This window comes from Vombatus ursinus, unplaced genomic scaffold, assembly GCF_900497805.2.
Source record: "Vombatus ursinus unplaced genomic scaffold, bare-nosed wombat genome assembly UNPS02014778.1, whole genome shotgun sequence".
Taxonomy (NCBI): domain Eukaryota; kingdom Metazoa; phylum Chordata; class Mammalia; order Diprotodontia; family Vombatidae; genus Vombatus; species Vombatus ursinus.
In genome coordinates this window covers 62,145,517-62,157,147 of record NW_020954556.1, presented here as the reverse complement: position 1 = coordinate 62,157,147, position 11,631 = coordinate 62,145,517, and the positions used below count along the sequence as shown (strand labels likewise).

General features: G+C 38.3%; 1 protein-coding gene and 1 pseudogene across 1 annotated transcript in view; both read left to right on the top strand.

Moving 5' to 3' along the window:
- WWOX (WW domain containing oxidoreductase) overlaps positions 1 to 11,631 on the top strand; it is a 1,192,599-nt gene that overhangs the window by 445,260 nt on the left and 735,708 nt on the right. The window lies entirely within an intron of this gene.
- LOC114045321 overlaps positions 2,120 to 11,631 on the top strand; it is a 74,747-nt pseudogene continuing 65,235 nt past the window's right edge.

Here is an 11,631-nt window from a genome sequence, read left to right as displayed (position 1 = left end):
TGTGTGTGTGTGTGTGTGTGTGTGTGTGTGTGTGTGTGTGTGTGTGTTTTAAATCCATGAATGATCAGTGCTTTAAGAATTGTAATCTTTCAAATTTGTTATCCTTTATAGAATGTTTTGTGGTGATCGTATATAGTATTGCCTTGGTTCTGTTTCTCTCTCCTCCTCCCCAGTTACTAATTCTTCCCCCTTTCAGATTATCTTAGTCTATTCCATATATACCCCACATATGTCTAGGTATTTGCATATTGTCTCTACCATTACAATGTACATTCCTTTGGAGCAGGCTTTTTTTTTTCTTTTGCCCTTCTTTGTATCCCCAGTTATTAGCACAGTTCTTGGCACATATTAGGTATTTAATAAATGGTTATTGACATAGTGACTATTTCCATCTGCATCAATTTATACAGGTCTTCCAAAGTTTCTCTGAATTTTCCATATCCATGACTTCTTATGGTGTAAAAATACCCTTTATATTAATTTACCACCATTTATTTAGCCATTCTTCAATTCAAGAGAACCTTCTTTGTTTCTAATTCTGTTAACAAAAAGACATGGGTAAGGGGCTACTATAAACATTTTTGCAAGTATGGTTTTGGGTTTGCTTTTTTTTTTCTTGTCTGTACTAAGTGCTAGAAATAAAAATGCCAGCAGAAAGAAGGATAGTTGCTGCCCTTCAGGAACTTAAATTCTCCTGGAGGGGGGTGGGGCATAATGGGAACTGAAAAGTGTAGAATAGGAGGGGAGGGGTTGATGAAGGTTCCTAGCAAGTAGGCATTGTAAAGAGGGTCTAGGAGAGTCTCGGAAAGGAACAAAGACTCCGTGGCCTTGGCCTACTTCTTAACATGGAAGTGCTAGGAGAAACTGGAAAATCAGAGAGAGTGAGGCTCCAGGGAAGGACAGTACTTCCAGCGTGTGAAGTGGTTTCTGGGATGTCGTAGAGAAATTCCTGAGAGCATCAGGAGAGCAGCCTGAAGAGGAATGAAGAAATATAACACTCAGAGTTATAAATATAACTCTAATTTATATAATGTACAATCTAATATGTAATAATATAAATATAACACCGAGTTATGGTTATGAAATTTAACTATTCATATATATTGCTTTTATATCACTTTAGTTTTGAAATGAGGCTGCATGGCATAGTCAGCAGCTGACCTCAAAGAGAGAAAGACCTGGGTTCAAGTTCTCTCTCTGTCATATACTGTCTGTGGGACTCTGAGTAAATCCCTTAATCTGTCAGTCCTCTAGGCAGCTTTCCAGGAACAACTGAGAAGCTGCTGATCTGCATTCATCAAGAATTTCCTTACTTGAGGTTCTTTCTGTGTACCAGTGTAACCACGGGTCACAGCCATTACCCCTCACTTATGAGTATATGTCCTTGCTTGGTGAGCCAGTCCTCATCACAAAGGGGAAAAAAGAAAATGGGAGAAAATCAGCAGTTCAGCAAAACCCACCAACACATCAAGGAAGACTCACGACATGTGCAAGGTTTCGTATCCATCATTTCCCCCACTACTGTGAAGAAGAGGAGGCATGTTTTCTTATTACACTTGTAGGATAAAACTTGGTCATTACCCCTCTTTCCAGTTCATATTTGCCATTACTGTTGTTTATTCCTATTTACATTTACGTGTGGTCATTGTGTATATTTTGTTTTCCTGGTTCTGCTTCATTTTGCATCAGTTGTGTTCATAGCAGTCTTCCCATGCTTTTCGGAACCCTTCATAGTCATTCTTTCTTAAGGTGCAGAAATAGGATAATAATATATCAGTGATTGATCACAAAGCCACTTTGATCTGGAGAGCATCGTGGGGCACTGAAATGACCATTCGTTTAGGATCCCTGCCTTGTGCAAGTGTTTTCTTGATGGACCCACCTGGGGGCTGAGGGGAAGGAAAGAGCAGAGGCAGGAGAATTAATATTTAAAAGAGGGCATTAGAAATACCTGATTGCTTTTTGTTATGGAAATCTAAAGTAATTTTATCATTGAAAAGTTCCAGATACACACTTTGGATCTCTCTTCCCTCTGAATTAATCAAAGAGTGTTGCTGCTTTAACTTGCTCAGTTGGAAATCACTCACTTGCAAGACTCCAGGCACTGAGTAATGCACACATGGGGTGCCGAGAGTTCACCACAGAGACCCCCGAGTATGGAGATGACACAGTGTATTCATAAAGTCATTCAGCACATTGCTTAGGAAGGTAACCCCTCAGCAGGTCATTTTTCTCTAGTGTCCATAAAATCAAACTTGCGCAGCAGCTCTATCTGTGGGTGAGAGGAGATTTTGCTGATGATTTTCAAAGTGGTTTTTAAAAAATATTTTAATATGCATTTAACTATGTTGTTAAAAACTCAGCATTCTCAATGTGAACTAAACTTTATTCCACCTGTTTCTCATTTTCCAGATCACTCAGAATCCTTTGATTCAGAACTACAAGGAACCTTAGAGATCATCCAGGTTATACCCTCATTTGATAGAAGCCCAAAGAGGTTTAGTTTATTATCCAAGGTCACACATAGAGGCAGCAAGGTAGAGCCGTAACGCATAGAGTGCTGGACATTGAGCCATTAAGACCTGAGTTTAAACTGAGCCTCAGACATCTTCTAGCACTGTGATCCTGGGCAAATGATTTAAACTCTCTTTCCCTTAGTTTCCTCATCTGTAAAATGGGATCAATAATGTCAACTACCTCTTAGGATTGTTGGGAGGGTAAAATGAGATATTTTTAAGTGTTAAATGAGATATTTTAAAAAATGTTTCGCAAACCTTAAACCACTATGTGAATGTTGTTATTATTATCATTAATATTAATCATGCTCACAACTAGTAAGTTGCAGTGCTAAGATTTAAACACAAGTCTTCAAGTCAAGGTTTCTTTCTCCATTTATGCTGCTTTTGAATTTTGATATGTACATTTGGACTCTTCCATTTTGACGATAACATTTCATTCACTTCACACTTTTCAAGAGTTTGGGTTCAGAGATGAGAGAAAATAGAATGGGGAAGTGAAAACTTGCCAAAGATCTCAAAAGACAATTTAGAAATGGAAATAGACCTCGTTATGGTGTTACTTCATTCTGGGAGATTCAATTCAACAAACACATAATAGAATAATAATAGTAGTAACAACTGCAACAACAACAATAAAATTCTCAAAACCTCCATTACAATTTTTCTTTTATGCCTCCTGCCATGTAGCTGACATATTGGAAGAAGAGGGGGCAGGTCATATTCAACCAAGAGAATTTTGAATTTGGGGATGGTAATTGTCCATATAGCTCTTGCCTGGAGACTAGCCTAGGTTAGTTCAGCTGAGGGTTGACTACTAGGGAAGGAAGATTTTAGTACCAGTAACCCTTTACTAGGGTTGCCACTGATATCAGGGGGGAAATTATCTGCACAGGTAAAATTGTAGGTTCTAGACATAAGTTCAGAGTGTCGTTCTCAGCGCAGATGTAAATTCTATGATGAATAAGACTCAGTACCTGCACTTATAGAGCTTACAATATAGTTAGTTGTTAATGCATAGTCAATTAAGTATGTAGATACACCCTGCCTAAAATCATTAACTGGTTCCATGAAAACATAGATGATATTAACTAGTGCTTCAGGGACATTCAGTGACAGAAGAGTAAAGGAAATAAAAGGGAAAGTGAACAGACTGATAATCAGGGAACCAACCCCAGTAGGGCTCAATTACCTTGACTGCCAACCAATTGATATTTGGAGTGACTAATGGAACAGTATCTGACAAGGTTTCCTAGTTATGATGGGGTTTGATTATAACATATTATAGATATTACAAGACATATTGTTGGGAGCATGTAAACTGATCATAGGAAGAGAGAAATGTGAACCATTTAAATTCCAATTTCTTTTAAAATCCATTGGAAAAATTGGTAGAATCATAGGATTTAGATCTGGAAATTACCTTGTAGATCATAGAACCCAACCCTCTTCTTTTGCAGAAAAAGAAACTGAGGCTTAGACAGGTGAATTGACTTGACCAAAGTCACCTAGTAATGATAACACTGGAAATCAAGGCCCAGTTCTTTTGACTTTACAGTGCAATCAGTGCTCATCACATTATCTGTAATGAGATGTCTCTTCTGAAACAAGTGGTTTCACAACATTGTATGGTCACACATCCATGTTGACTGGGTTCACTAAAAATTTATTTAATGCAAATTGGGGCTTATTGGCTTCATAGCAATCACTTATTTTTTTCCCTGATGCACCCTCTCTTAAACTCTCCACAAGAGGTATTCCAAACTTTCTGTTCTCTCCTCAGGTACCCTATAGAACCTCTTCTCTGTCTGTCAGTAAAGGATGTTATCTCTTACTTTACTGAAAAAAATCAAGCTCATCCACTTTGAGCTTCTTCATCCCTAGCCCATCCTTCAAAACCCATCTACATGAGGGATACCTCACGCTTTCCATTGCTACTCTTTCTGAGAGAAAGGTTGTTCTTCACTTTGCCAAGGCTATTTGTGTTCATGATTCCATCCTTTCCTATCTCTTTTGGAAGTCCACTGCCTAAATCTCCATGACAGTTAATCTCTACTTATCTACTGCCTCTTTTCCAGAGGCCTGAAAACATGCGCAGGATTTTACCATTTTGAAAAAAAAAATCCTTGACCCTTTCATACTGTTTAAATTATTGTCCTAAATCTCATCCTTTTTTTAAAATGGAGAATCTAAACTATTGCTCTAGAGATAATCTGGTTATATATCCCCTTCAGGGATCTAGGGGTACCCTGAGGTAGGGGGAGTATCTTTGTCTAATGCTATCAGCTGGAGTATCCATTCTGGAGTGCTACCCTCCCCCTCACTTTCCCCACCCCAACACTTTTAGCCCCCAGTGGTTTTTTCCTCAGTTCCATTTAACCAGTTAACATCTCTTGGTTTTACCAAGGGTCATTTGGTTCAAAGACATAGCAAGAACAGAAATACAAATATTTCTCTTCAGCCATTACCACCTTGATCCCTTAGGAGAGCGGACTCAAGCTTAACAAAACTTCTTTGTAGCATTTGCCTCAACAGATTCACTTCAGTCATTGTCCTCATCCTCATCCCCACTCTTATCATCATCATTACTTACTAATATATAGCATTTTAAAGTTTGGAAAATGCTTTGTACGTAATATCTCATTTTGTTGTCACAACATTCCTGGGAGGTGGATACTATTATTATCCCCATTTTACAGATGAGGAAACTGAGGCAAATATCGATTAAGTGACTTGCCCATTGTTTCACACCTAGTAAGTGTTTGAGATTTGGTTTGAACTCAGGCCATCTTGCCTCCAGGTCTTGCATCTTATTCATAGTACACAGCCTAGCTATCTGGCTTGATGAGACTTTGTCTCAGCTATCACTTTATCTGGGTCTCTCAAGCACACCAACCCAGCTGGTCACAGAAGCTGGCATGAATTCTTGCTCCTGGATCTTTGGTTTTTCAGTACTCTGACCTTTTGAAACTTACAAATTCAAACCTCTGTCTAGTAGTCCTTAACCTAAAAGTACATGCGAAGAGGCAAAGAGGGTCACATGTGCTCCTAGACCACATTGTATCGTCCCTTGTGGGGAGATGATGGTCTGAGGCCCTTCTCACAATTATGGGTTTGTTCCTCACTTTGTCCAAAGAAGGCTAGTGTGGGAAGAGCCAGAGACAAGACATGGACCCCTGCTCAATACTGCCTTTTGAATGCACCTCATTTCCAGCTATGCGGCCTGAAAATAGTTTGTCTCCTTGAAATGTGATTGACATACTGTAGCCAGTTACATCTTCACATTCTCCACACTAGGGGCAAGGGACTTCCATTAAATTTTGCCGTGTATTATGGAATCAGGCTCCCTAGCCCCTTTCATGTGGGCGATTGTGTCAGCCCTCCCATTGCACCATTCACAACTAACCTCCTAGAAAGAGATGTCTCCATTTCTTCACTTGTCACTAATACTCAACTTCTTGTGGCCTTGTTTCTGATCCCAACAGTTAACTGAAACCGCTCTCACTAAGGTTACCATTTATCTCTTAACTGATGAACACAGTGGTCTTTTCTCAGTCCTCTTTTGTGCATCTTATGACACTGTCAACCTCCCTCTCCTCCTGACTCCTCCATTATGCCTTGCCTTTCAAAACATTTTCTTTTTTCTTTTGGTTCTCTTTTGTGCCTTACTGTACATCTCAGGCTTTTTTTGATGGCTTAACATCTATATCCAAGCCCCTTCTGTGAGCATACCCTAGGGCTCTGTCCTGGGTCTTCTCTTTCTATACTCTTTCTTGGTTCAGTTATACTATAATCCCTGTGCAGATGACTTTCACATTTATTTAACAAGCTCAGTCTTTTTCTAAAAATCTACTTCTTCATCACCAGCTGCCTGTGGGAAATCTCAACTTGCCTATTCAATTGATATCTCAAATTCAGTGTTTCTGACGGTAACAGTATCCTCCACCAATAATCTGTCTCTCCTCCACACTTCCCTACTTCTATTGAATGTTACCATTCTTCTAGTTACCTACCTTTTAACCTGAAATAACCCTTGAGTTTTCTTTTTTCCATCACCTCCTCTGTCCAACCTGTTGCTAAGTCTTGTTAATCCCCCCCAAAGCTTCTCACAACTTTCATCCACTTAATCTAGCCAATTAATGAGCATTTTTAATCACCTGTAATTTGTGGAAAAGATGCCACCCTGCATTGGTAGGTGGAATTTCCTCATATGGGAGTTCCTGATATGAATGAAATTACAGATCCCATTCTTATCTTTATCTCTTTGTACTAAGCACTTTGCTAGGCATGGAGGGTACAGAGATAAAAATGAAATAAACCTTGTTCTCAAGAAACTTTCATTCTGTCTGGGAATAAAATATGCATATGTGTATATATATGTATACATATACAGATGAATGCTTACATACAAACACATATTTAAAAAAACACTATGTACTAGGCATGATGCTAAAGACACAATTACAAATAATAAAATAATTTTTATTTATAAGGATTTAACATTCTAATGGGGGAGAAAACAAGTACATGTAAAATATAGACAGAATAAATATAAAGTGAATAAACACAAAAATGTGCAAAATAATTATAAATTGAAGGTCATTTTAGAGAGAAGGCACTCAGGGAGAGATCAGGAAAAACTTAATGTAGAATTGCTATTTGTACTTCATTTTAAAGGAAGAGAGTAAGGTCAGTGAGGTAGAGGGTAGAAGTAAGGCAGTCATGTTTTCTAGATATGTGTAGCAGGAACTTCAGGAGATGGAGTGTCACGTGTGAGAAACAGAGAAAAAGCCAGTTTGGTTAGATGGCAGAGTATAGGAGGGAGAGTAATGTCTAGTGAGACTGGAAAAGAGTAGGTCCAGGTAATGTAACATTTTACATACATAGTGAATATAAGGTAATTAGTTGAGGGGCAGCCCTTGAACCAGAGGTAATGGGATCAGGAAAGGTCTCTTGTAAGAGGTGGTGCTTGAGCTTTCCCCTCTTCTAGACCCATATTACAACCAGCCTACTTCAGGCCCTCATCATTTCCCATCTAGACTTTTGCAATAGTTTCCTAATTTTGCTCCCTGCTTTTGTTCCTTCCTCTCTCCAATGCAACCAGTCTACTGTTTAATGAATATTCCAAAGATTTAGTATGTCCCTCTTCTATTCAGTACTCTTCAGTGTCTCCTTATTTCTTCTGGGGTAAAAAGACTTTAGTAGTAAAGTTTAGTAGTAAAATTCTATGCTCTGGCTCTCATCTTTCCAGACTTATTTCATAGTATTCCTCTCCCTACATTTTCCATTCCAACCAAGCCAGTCTGCCAGCTAACACTGGACCTTCCACCTCCTATTCTGGGTTTGTGTCTGCTCTCATCACTTATTTTGTCTCTTTTAACCTTTTGGACTCCTTACATTCCTTCAAGGGTTAACCCAGGTGATACTTCACAGGTAAAACCATTCCTAATACTCTGAAATTATCTTGTGTTTACTTATCCACATACATGTCATATCTCGCAATAGAATATAAGCTCCTTGAGGGTAGGGACTATTTTCTCTATATTCCCAGAATCTAGCCCAGGCCCTTTCATATTGCTGATACTTAGTAAATGTTTCTTGGAAAAAATTGCAGTGAAATAATATCAGAAGTATCATTTTGGGACCACAGTATGGATATGTCAGAAAACTCTGGCCATGATAGGTCTGAAAATGCATCTAAAATAAATCATTAGCTTACAATACAATCTTTATGTCAGCTTTGTTGATTGATAAATCTTAAGCTGTATGACAGTTGTCATTCTTAGAGACCTGATGATTCCAAGATAAACTAGTTTTCATATATGTATATGTGTGTATATATGTATGTATGTATGTTGATATCCTAACTATGTATGTACCTAACCTACTTCAACCTGTTTTCCTTTAAGAATCATCTAGGCTCTGAAACATGGTCCTAGGTATTTCTCATGACTAACACTGTTACTTTTCGTAAGAGAGAATTCCATATGAACTTTTAGCATAACAAATTAAGCTGGCAATGTGTGTCTAAACCAAAGATTGTATAGTTTTAGAATTGTAAGCTTTCTCAAATACCATCTGGTTTAACCCTTTCATTGTACCTATGGGGAAGCAGCAGCTCAGAGAGGGGAAAAGACTTCTTCATAATCACACTGGATTTTTGGCAGTGCCAGGGTTAGAATCCAGATCTCCTGGCTTTTCATTCCATTGTTTTTTTTTTCCCCAGACTTAAATAAGATGGTGTTGTGAAAATCACTTATCACATAGCCTGGCATATAGTAGGTGCTGTATAAATCCTTATTACCTTCCCTTCACATACCAATAAATTACCAAAAGATTATTTCTTAGAGCTACAAAAGCTAATAAGATTCCTTTGGAAGAACCAAAGGTTGCAAATATAAAGGAAAATGATGAAAAAACCATGGAAAGAAAGGGAGCCTGGAAGTACCCAACCTCTAACTCTACTACAAATTATTAACCATTATAATAACCATTATAAACCAATATAATAATAATATGATATAATAACCTTCTTTAAATATATAGAAGTCAATCAGTAGAACAGATAAGTTATACAGCATACAAAAATGTGTTGTGTAACTACCCATATCCAGACAAAGAAGTCAAGCATTTGTATAGAATAAGACAGACAGTTTTGGACTTGGACAGTGTGGGAATACTTGACTAGTGGGAATATAAGACACAGACCCAGAATAGGAGGTGGAAGGTCCAGTGTTAGCTGGCAGACTGGCTTGGTTGGAATGGAGAATGTAGCGAGAGGAATACTATGAAATAAGTCTGGAAAGATGACAGCCAGAGAACATTTGCCTGACTATTCATAGTTGTTACAAGGGCTTTGTTCTTTCTTTTACTCCAAATGCAGGAGCAGGACAAAATGGAGGAAAAATAAATGCTTTTTAAATGAGTAAATAAAAATAAAATAAAAATCACAACAACAACAATAACAAATAACATGGTATTCTTCTAGAAAGAGGGTTGGTAGATTGTCAAGGTGTAGTTTCTATCTAGTCAAGAATATTCTCTAGAGTAATGCTTCTAGAACTTGGATTCAAGCACTGTTCATTGGCTTTTTATATACATTTTTTCCCAGTCCCCAAAAAGGGTAGTTCTGATTTTGATATATTTTTGACTGGTGTCTCTTACTAAACAACCCTTTGGAGTATTGTTTCCTTTATCTTTTGTTCTCTTTCCTTTGCATTTGTAATTTACCTTTGTGAAACACTAATTTGTAAGAAAATTCATCTTTTTGTAATAAACCTTGCAAGTATTGGAAACATTGACATAGAAAATTAGAAATGAAAGGGATCTTAGAATGTCAGAGCTAAAAGCAATCTTTACACATAGAACACCAGATCTATAAGATAATTTTTAGAATCAATATTTATATTCTCTGATTTTACAGACAGAGAAAGCATGCAGAGGTTAAATGAGGTACCTAAGATCACACCATTTTGGTAGCAAAGCCCAGATCTCAAACTCTGGACACTGAGTCCAACGTTCTTTCCACTACACTCTGCTCCAAGCTGAGAAGGAAGAACCCTCAGCCATCATTTAAGTCAAGAATCACTTCCCAAACCACGGTAGTGCACAGACCCAAAGGAATGCTGGAAGTCCTTCCATGAATACTTGGAATGTACCCCCATGTAAAAATATACTGCAAGTGTGTTGGTCCCACACTGTGAATTATGCCTTATTTACGGTCACTGAACCCTGCGTTTTTTCCATTATGATTTAGAATTATGGGCTAGGGTAGTTCTTAATACTGTATTTATTTTAGGGGAGGAAAGTGTTTTTTTCTTTAACCACAACATTCATGCAATACCAACTGCTGGCAGTTTCGCCTGCATTTAAGGAAATATTGTTGTACAGCTTTTATGTTCTGTACTTCAATCAGCCCAAGCCAGCAGTATCCCCACAGAAGGACCCTCAACAGACCATTTTCAGCATTTTGCTGCAATTAAACTCCTCTGGTTTTAGCCCTCAGGCAATTTAGTACCTTTTTACATATGCACAATCTGAACTTTTGACCAGGGCCTGGTAGTCATATATTAGAGAGCAGCTTTTGAAAGCAGACTTAACAAGTTCCTCTGAGTATTGCAGTTGGAGTCAGTTGTAGAAAAGGTAATTTAAGCAACTTGCAGTGAGGCCATTCAGGATCTTACTGATGATCCTAAATATGTCTTTTTTCTCTCCTTGTTTCCTCTGGAAGCTGGTGGCAAGAGCTCTCAAAGTCTGTGATTGATCTTTTATTCAGTAGCTAATGAGGGCTGTGATTCTATTAGTGCTCTACAAGGCAAGGGAACAGTGATTTAATGAAGTGTCTAGTGAGCTGCCCATAGATTTATCCTGTTGTCTCTAATTTGCAGTGCCGTTGTGAGTATAAAAGAAACTGTACTCACACTGCCATTAGGCAGGTATTTCCTTAGTAAATTGTTGTAAGGTCAGGTACAGTTATCTGAGCAAAGGCAATGCCTCCCCCGCCTCCCTGTCTCCGGATGACAGCCGCTGGGCTAAGCATTCACTGAAGCGGAAACATGGAGATCAGAGGTCTGTCTCCAAGTCCCCCTTAGCTGATGCTGGAGCAGATGAACTGCCAAGTAGGACTAATAGAGTCATAATTGGCAATTAGAATGGGAAAGGTGCAATAACATCTTAATACAAACTGGCGGATTGTATAGTCTCTGTCAGTTGTTGTAAAGTTACACAGGAGCCCAAGTTAGTCACATCGCAAACACGGAGAAATAAAGGAGTCCCTCTTAAGAGTCATATGTCACCAAACCGCAGAATATCAAAGTCGGTATTACTTTAAAGGACTTTATCTTCTCTGTTGGTTTAAATGGGTGTGACACATAAATCAGCTATCTTCTCAGACCAGATGTACTCACATTTCCCCTTTGCTTGGAGAAAGCATATATTGTAAATTATTTCCTTGATTTTCAATCAAAACTGGGAATAATTGGTAAAGTTGGTTGGCCAGTCAGGTCGTGAAAATGGGATACCACCATTAGTGGTCCTTTGGTACCCTTGAGATAATAAGAGAATCTTGAATATATTTCTATGTGGGAAGGACTAAAGGAAGACTTAGTACAGGACA